General features: G+C 49.3%; 1 protein-coding gene and 1 non-coding gene across 3 annotated transcripts in view; one reads left to right on the top strand and one right to left on the bottom strand.

Moving 5' to 3' along the window:
* Positions 1-9,346, bottom strand: part of GSG1L (GSG1 like) — a 224,210-nt gene that overhangs the window by 191,045 nt on the left and 23,819 nt on the right. The window lies entirely within an intron of this gene.
* TRNAT-UGU (transfer RNA threonine (anticodon UGU)) lies at positions 6,314-6,387 on the top strand. The gene has a single exon. It is a non-coding gene; the product is annotated as a tRNA-Thr (tRNA).

The following is a 9,346-nucleotide window of genomic DNA, read 5'->3' as shown; positions in this document are numbered from 1 at the left end:
AGGCTGAGACTATGAAATTATTACTTGAGCTCACCCATTAACTCTCCATAAGCGGGGTATCCACAAGCTTGAGGCCCCTCTCGGTTATACATGGATGTGTCCACTTGCCCATTTATAAGAGGCTTGACCTTAATTTCCTGATGACTTACAGCCCACTGATGGGCCCTGAGAGAGCAGCTCGGTTCTGACCCTAGCACACCCGCACAACGGGCTGCTGCTCCTTAAATAGCCACCCGACAAATTAGCTAATGCTGCCTTATGTAAATGTTAACACGAATGCAGGATTCGCTTTCTGGATGGGAGGATGGGGCGCCGTTTCTGACAGAAGGCCAGCTCTGAGCCAGTTGCCAAAGAGCCGCCCCAGGCCTTGATGTCAGAGGGGGAAAATGTGCCCTGAGGCTGCGTGAGCTTTGACAGGAATTATAACCCCACTGGAAAGGAAAAGAAACGGGAAGTGGAGAAAATTGGGATGTATAATGAAAAGAGCAACTCGAATTCATTACAGCATGATCAGCGGGAGCGGTGTCTCTTGGGTATTCAGGAGAGGAGACACAGGGAGGGGAGAGACAGCTCCGGCTGTTTGCCGGAAGGTTCCTCTCCAGTGAGCACCCCTGACTGTCAGGGCAGAAATGGCTGGAGAGGCATGAATGTGACCGGAAAGCCAGAAAGGCTTTTCTTCTTAATTTGGGTCTCCGGCAGGCTTTGATGCTCACCCCAGATTAGGTAAAGCCGTTAAAACAAGCGAGAAAGCTCCCGGAATCCAAATGCAAGCAGCCATGCCAAGTCTTCAAATTCATGACAGGCCATGTTTGTTTTGGGAAATTAGAAAATGACAAAATAATAACAAAAATGAACGATAACGTGCAGAGCTGGTATTGTTAGGGTGAAACTATAATAAGATTCCCACACTGATGCCAGCACTAAGTGTCCCCGAGGTACCGGCCAATGGCTTCAATCACGATCTCTGACCTAGATCACACCTCTGATCCCTGGGGCATATTTGTTGATCCCTCTCCCACCACCAACACCCCGCCTCCCTTCCTCCCACCCCATGTACTTCACGCTGCCTCTGGGCTGTCCCACCTACACAACAAATGTAACCTAGCCAGGCCTGAACTCAAGCGCCCTCACCTCCCACTCAACACAACACCCGTCCCCACTTTCAGTCTTTCCCATTTCAGGAACGGACACAGTCATTGGTCCAGGACAAAAATCTCAGAGCAGTTGTGCTTGGCCCTGACTTAGCATCCATTTGCCAGCAGACTCTGTTGGCTCTACCTTCAAACTAGATCCTGAGCTCATCCAGGTCTCTCCATCTCCCCGCAAGGCCAAGCCACCAGCATCTCTCACCAGGACGTTCACCCTTTAACTCTATTTCTGCCTCCACCCACTATTCTCCACTCCTCAGCCAGAATGCTGTTTTGTTAGATGCAAATCATATCCTATCGCCTCCCTGCCTAAAAGCATTCAAGAGCATCCCAGTGAATTTAGAATAAAGTCCAAGGTTTATACCCCAGCCAACAAGGCTCTGCATAAGCAGGTCACTCCCAAGCCATTTGATCTCTCTCCCCCCCCCTCTCTTACACACACACACACACACACACACACACACAGACACACACACACTGGTGTACTGAGAGTTCTTCAAATCTTCCAATCCATTCCTACCCCATGACCTTTGCACTTGCTGCCTCTTCTTCCCATTCCACTTTTCCTTCCACTCTTGCCATCCTTTAGGCTTCCACTCATGTGTCACGTCCTCAGAGGCCTTAGCCACGTCCCCCCATCTAGAGGAGAGCTGCTCCCACATGCACCCACAGGCAGAGCAGCAGGCCGACGGTGACACCATTTATGAAACATGGATTGTACACAGTGCTTGAAAACTGCTACCGGTGGCTGCCCCTGGGAGAGGAAGCGGATGGCTGGGAACACGGAGACTTTTTTACTGGGCATTGTTTTACGCCTATGAATTTTAAATCATGTGCCTATATTATTATTCCAAAATGTTTAAACTAAATCAAATAAAATAGTAAAGGAAGAGAGGCAGGGAGAGAGAAAAAGAAAAAGAGGGAGAGGGTTAGGGAGAAAAAGGAGAGGGCGGGAGGGAGGGAAGGTGGGGAGAAAGAGAGAGAAAGACATACTCTTGGGAAATTGTGCTAAGGAAATAATTCCACAAACAAAAATGCTCTATTCAAAAGAAATAATAATCGTTGTGGCATTAAACTATAAGGAACCAAAAAAAGTAAATGCCCAGCAACACAGACATGACTCAGGAAATGGTGTTTTGTGAATAGGATGGAGCCCTTAATAACGATCATTATGAAGACTGTAAAAAATGTGGAGAGATGTTTATGACAATAATTAATGGAAAGGCAGAAACTATAAAAGAGTATATTAAGAGAGAAGAGAGTGGAGTGGAAAGTGGAAAATTGCTGAAGAGAGAAGGTTCACAGCTTTCATCACCTTCTCAGGGGAGCCCACCCCACAAAAAATGCTGATAATCTCACTCTCAGCATGGGCCCACCTTTGAGATCACAGACTGGGGCTCCAGGGGTGCCCACGCAGGATGGGGGTGGCAACAAAGGCAGTTGAGGGGCCAGCGTTAGGACTCAGGGAGGTCTCTGTGGGGTGATGCCAGGCCAGGTTTTCTCAGCCTCTGAGCTGGACCATTCTTGGTCGCAGGTTGTCCTGTGCACTGTGAGATGTTTAGCAGTATCTCTGTCCCCTTACCCACCAGATGCCAGTAGCAGCCCCCACTTTCCCTAGTCATGACAAACAAAAAAGTCTCCAGACATTGCCAAGCATCCCCTGGGAGACCCTCAGTTGAGACCCTCTATACTAGGCAAAGTACAAACTTCTCTGACTGCCAGTTTCCCCAGTAAAATGGGGCAGTGTCCATTATAAAATGGGAGAGTGCCTAGCACGCAGGTAAGCTCTCTCCCCTCCTATGTACACACTAATTACAGCTATACATTTGAAAGAATATGTATATTAAGTGGTTTTTTTAATGGTGCCTTTTAAATTACAATAAAATAGGTGAGGATCCTTCTCTCACAGAAACCCCAATTGCTGGCTTCTCACTGGCATACCTCAGTGACAATATTATAATTATTTATCATCTACTCACTCCCCCTGCCCCCCCCACACACACACAGCCTGCTCTAGTTTTATCACACGCATGTGCTCCATCACAAGGGGGCTTTCACAGGGCCACATTTAATTCATAAAATATTAGGAAGCACTTTCCCACACCACGATAACAGCCCCGATTTCCACACAAGGTCATTGTCGTTTCATGGCAGCTCAAATAATAAATTGCTCTAACGTCTCATTCAGGCTTTTCCAGAGACTGAAAATGGCAGCTCCAGAATTAGAGATTTCCTCAGCCCACCCCTTATTCTGCAGGTGGGAAGCCAAGCTCCCTCCACCCCAGGGAAAGGGGCCTGTCTGCAGCCTCACAGCACAGAAGGAGAAAGCTGGGATGAAAAAACAGTTCCCCAAGTTCCCAGGGCCACCTCTTTGCTACCAGGCCACACTCCCCTGGGAAAATGCCATTAATCAGCGGAGGAATCATTTGGGTCAGCAAACTAAGCACTTTTGGCCAAGAGCTGAGCAACTGAGTGGGCTTCTGTGTTTGGAATTAGCCCGAGTGAGGCTGGCGTGGGTGGTTTAGGGAAAAAAAAAAAGCTTGAAAAATGTTATCCTTCCTCCATGTCCACCCACCTCCAAGCTCCCCTCTTCCTTGTGGGATAACAAGGTCTGGGAATACAGCATCTCTCAAGGGGGCCATGCGTACAAAATGCTCTAATGATTCCAATCTCCCCAGGGGGAGACACTGCCCAGCTCCCCATGAAGTCATCCAAGCCCTCCTTACCGCACTAACCCTGTTCAGGAAACGCTGCCAGCTCTCAATGTCACCCATGTGCCCAAGACACGCGCCACTCCCCAGCTCTCTCCAGCTCCAGCAGGTGCTCAACCAGCCCCCAGAGCAGGGCAGAAGCTAGCAGTGCCCTCGGTTCACAGCTGATGGCAGTTGGTGAGCAAAGCTCGACTCCCTCACATCTCAGGGACACCTGCCAGAGTCACCAGTGGGGATCCATGGCGCCCACAGATGACCTGCATCAGCCACTCTCCTGCCCTTCTCATGACCCCCCTACTTCACCAGAACCTGCTGGAATCCCCTTCCAGATTAACAGCCGGCATGCAAATCCTCAAATCCTCATTTCAGAGTCGGATTCGGGGGGACCCACCCACTAAGGCAGCAGCCAAGCAGCCCAGGCTGATGTGAGCTGAGCTGCCTTCTACTGGGTCTCCCCAGAATTGTCTCCCTCTAAGGGTGATGCTGAGGTCTCCTAGGACAAGTCAGGCCCCTTTTCCCCCACAGAAGCCCTTGAAGCCATTGCAAGGCAGCTCCCAGATGCCCCCAGGCCACTCCCCGCTCCCATTCTTCTCTTTTCTTGGCTTAAAAGTCTTCTCTGCACGTCTACACACACACACACACACACACACACACACACACACGCTGTTAAGTACATTTCCCACTGCGTGTGAGAGTTACCTGCCTGGTTAATGACTGGTTAAGCGCGTCCTCGTCAGCACCAAGGACAGCTCCTCAGCTCCCGCTCTGGACCCCTAGCCCTCTGGCCTCAACCCCCAGCCCCCCTGCATTTACATCTGGCCCACCTCTCCCCATCCTGCCCACAGCTTTGTAACAAGCTCTGCCAACACTGGATAGCAAGCTTGCTAAAGTTCATTTACAATTCAGCGGTTCTCAACCTGTGGGTCGCGACCCCTTTGGACCATCGGAAAACAAAAAGATATTTACATTACGATTCGTTAACAGTAGCAAAATTACAGTTATAGAGTAGCAACAAAAATAATTTTATGGTTGGGGGTCACCACAACATGAGGTATTAAGGGGTCGTGGCATTAGGAAGGTTGAGAACCGCTGATTTACATGGTCTCAAAAAGCCTTACAAATATTCATCCGTTTTCTCTTCCTAACAACTCTGGGGCACGTACTATTATTATCCCACTTTACAGACGAGGCGCTGTGGCATGGAGAAGTTAAATAACTTGTGATGGCACATCCAGTAAGGCTGGAGCGGTGACACACACGCCCCAGCAGTCTGCCCGACCTGGAAGACAGCCCTGCTCTGAGCCGCAGGCTGCTGGAGTCCCAGCCGAGTTCTTGGGGGGTGGGGGGATGTCTGGTTTTCAAGGGCTCTTATTCAATTCCTCGGTAAACACAGTGAGTCTATGTGCTACGGCAAGGGGACATCCTGAACCAAAGGTCTTGTCGGTGTTTTTTATTAAACAAGGATTTCAATAACTGTAATGCTGTGCTCCTGAGGTCCCTTTTAACAAGAGAGCAAGCGAGGCCGATTGTGGGGTTCTGGAGAGTTCTCGGAGCTCTTCCCCACTGGAGACGGAGTCTGAGCCCCATAACCCTGCAGGGAAGGGGGCACTTGAATTTCATTTGGCAGATTAAGAGGTGGAGGCTCCCAGGGGCTGAGCGGCTCACACATGACCACACACTCAAGAATGGGGCAGACACGGGACTTCAACCCGCCACCCTCACACCCTGATCCAGATGCTGTCCCCCTCTAGGGTCTCCTCTGCCCAAGCCAGAAGGAGCCGGGTGGGGGAAAGTGGGGGCATGAGTGTGGTGTACACATATGTGGAGGAGTGTGGAATCAGTGCCGTGGAAAGGAGGGAGGAAGTCTGTCTCCATGGTTACGCTGAACCTGAACAAAACATCATACACCGATTACTGTAGCCTTAGGCGTCGCCACTCCGTCCTCCCGGCTGTAGCCCCAGACCACCGACTGCCAGGCCCCCCAACCTGCCTGCCCGCCCGCCCAGAGAGCCCTCATTTTTCATTATTCCCCATTATTACACCCGGCGTTGTAATAACAGCGAACTGTTTTCTCATTATTTACGGGTTCACCTTCACAGCACCCCCATTAGATAATAATCCCACTGCACATTTCTCTAATATTCCGCCCACCTCCAAAAACTCAAATTGAGTTACCAAGCTTATGTCATTGATCCTTCCACTTAAGGCTCTGTCAGAGAGGTAGAAAGCGGTTCGGGTTGCTTTCATCAGACATGCAGGGACACTGAGGCACAGATGGGTGAAGACTGCTGTTTAGGATTTTACTGTAAGTAAGTGTGTGGGCCCCAGAAAGCATTCGGGGTCCTTTTTCTTTGATCCCTAGAAGAGGTAGAATAAATGGGTTTCATCTCATTGCCATTCCCAGTCACTGATAACGGCTACTGATCAGCGGTGTTAAGAAGGATTCTCAGGGGCGGCTGGTTGGCTCAGGTGGTTAGAGTGTGGTGCTTGTAACACCAAGGTTGCCGGTTCGATTCCCACATGGGCCAGTGAGCTGTGCCCTCCACAACTAAATTAAAAACTACTTGACTTGGAGCTGATGGGTCCTGGAAAAACACACTGTTCCCCAATAAAGTTTAAAAAGAAAAAGAAGGATTCTGAGGTTGTAGCTGAGATTTCTAGAAAAAAGTAATGAATCAATTAAGGATGCCGACCGTGGCTGAGGGAGGGGGCAGGGCTGGCAATGAGCTGTGTCGTTTCCTTTCCTTTCTATGATGGCAGTCAATGTCCCTGTGAAGATTTTCTGTTGTTTCTCAACTAGGAGCAATGTTGTCCCCCGGAGACATTTGGCAATGAAGACATTTTGATTGCCACCCACGGGCATGTGGGGGTGCTACTGGCATCTCATTCGTTGGTAGAGGCCATGGAGGCTTCGAAACACCCTACAATGCACAGGACAACTCCCCACAGCAAAGACAGCTCCAGTCCAGAATGTCAGCGACACCAAGGTTGAGAGCCCCTCAGCAGGACACACCCATGCACACACACACACACACACCAGCATAGGCTTCCATCCTTGGTCCTCAGCAGGTGAGAACTCACCATCAGCACTTATACCTTAATGTTTCCCAAAACAAAATCCCCAGTTTTCTCCCTTCACCATCCCTGGCTCCTCTCGTCCTTTGCTGACTCATCATCAAGCCCTGTTGGTACTTCCAGGTAAACAGTCGGTTCTCAAGCCCACCACCCCCGCCACACCCACCACCACAGCTCAGTCTGCCATCTGCACTGACCTCTGCAGCGACCTTGTAACCTGACCCCAGCGGTGCCCCCTATGCCAAGCTCCCTGCCCTCACCCCAGGGCCTTTGCTCTTCCCTCTGCCTGGTACTCTTTCCCGGATCTTCACCGGGGACTCGCTTTTGTCATTCAGGTCTCCAGAAAAGCATCACCTCCCCAGAAAGGCCTCCCACCCCTTTCCGCCCAAACTAACAGAGCTCCTCCGTCACCCTCGTCACCCTCACCCTCCGTCACCCTCCATCTCATCACTGTTTTTCTTTCTTACTTTGTAATTCTCACTCTCTGAAACCATCTTATTTGTTTCTTTGTTTCCTTGGCACTACTATCCCAGAAAGAATTAAAAGTTCATAAGGGTAGAGGCCTTACCTTTTTCACCACCATATCCTCATTACAAAAACAAAAAACAAAAAACGGTGATTGACATACAGTATACACTCACAAAATTTTCTAATAAATGAGTAAATAAAATTTCAAAGATAGATGCCTTGCCAACAACCTAAGAGACCTGCTCTGTTGGGTGGGACCCAGGAGATGAAGACAGCATCACAGGCCCCAGAACCTGAGAAGCTTCTGGCTGCTGAGCTCCACTGCTCAGGACAAGCAGGCAGCTCCTGGGCCCCAGGCCCCAGGCCGGGCAGTGCTTCCTGGCTGCCTGGGTGTTGCTTGGAACCAGTTACCTTTTCCCACCCAATGTCCCCATCCAGCCCCTCCCTCTGCATTCCAGGTGCCTTACTTGGACTTGAAAGTACTAAACACACACATGCACACCTGTGCTGGTGCTAGGAGGAGGCCTCACGGGTATGTGGCATGCTCACAGTCTCATAACAACCCTTCAGATGTTTGTCTTGATGGGTAAAATGAGGCACCATTAGGCTGAAGATCACACAGAGCTGGTATTGGAAGAACTCGTCACAGGAGAAAGTCAATGCTGTCTTTTACCTCCAATGCCTATCAGGAGAAAGCACCTGATATAACAGGAGCATATCCAGAGCTTGATAAATGGTCATGCAATAAATGAGCGAATGAGTCAATAAATGAGGGAACAAAGGGGCTGCAGGTCCAACTCACAGCTCCTTGATTCTAAATCCAGTGGAGACATCTACCTCGCTTTTCCTCCTCTTTCTCAAAACATACGCTCTACAAAGGGGTTGGGGCTTCAGGGTTAAGGCTGGTGTCAGGCCAGTGATACGCGATTGGCCGCCTTTATCCATCTTTTTATTTTTATTTTTTTAGAAATTTTATTGGGAAACAGTGTGTTTTTCCAAGACATCAGCTCCAAGTCAAGTAGCTGTCTTCAATCTAGTTGTGGAGGGCGCAGCTCAGTGGCCCATGTGGAAATCGAAACAGCATCCTTGGTGTTAAGAGCATTGCGCTCTAACCACTTGAGCTAACTGACCACCCCCTCCTTTATCCATCTTTTAATCAAAATGTCAAGGAGACCCATGAGGCAGTGAGATATCACAAGGGGACTAGGAACTGGGCCTATCATCAGTAATCTCTGCCAAACCCAAAAGGACTTGCCACTAATCAATTTATCTTTGCAGCTGAGAGGATAGAAGAGTTTCCACAACTCTAGGTCAGCGACAGCACTTATCTGGTAGAGGCAACCCCGCCCTCTGCAGCACATGAGTCAACTCCTGTGAAGACCGGGACTGTTTGCCACCCTGACTTGCCACCCATCCAGCATCTGTGAGGCTCAGTGACAGCACGTGGCCTAAATGGATGGATAACAGTGCCTCGCATCTTCAGCTGAAGTAAAATGAGGCAAAGACGAGAAAAAAAATGTAGGAATGATGCACCCTGGGAATTGTAGTTTTATATCGACCATTCCTGTTCAGAAAGGAAATACAAAGTTTTTCTAATAACATGGAGGTAATTCCTCTTTTCCATATTCACACCACCAGGAGGTGAGACAAGGAGGTCCTACCTCCATTGTTGACAGACTCCCAACATATAGAATCCTGGAGAAATAGAAATCGGTTTAGTGATATAAATGCCAGCTATCAGTACCACTTAAGATGTGTGAGGGAGAATCTAACAGCAACAAGTGGAAGGAAGAAGGATCAAAGAGAATCCCCCCATCCTATTTATGAGTAAACACTAAACCTCTTAAAGAGACCTTTCCAGACCCAAAGATGGGGAAATAATCACAAATGGGGCACTGGGGACAATTCTACAACCCACAAAGAGGGAATGATCTACTCGAGGTA

This window comes from Hipposideros armiger, unplaced genomic scaffold (genome assembly GCF_001890085.2).
Source record: "Hipposideros armiger isolate ML-2016 unplaced genomic scaffold, ASM189008v1 scaffold_126, whole genome shotgun sequence".
NCBI lineage: Eukaryota > Metazoa > Chordata > Mammalia > Chiroptera > Hipposideridae > Hipposideros > Hipposideros armiger.
Note: the sequence above shows the minus strand (reverse complement) of the source record. Positions and strands in the feature narration are given on the sequence as shown.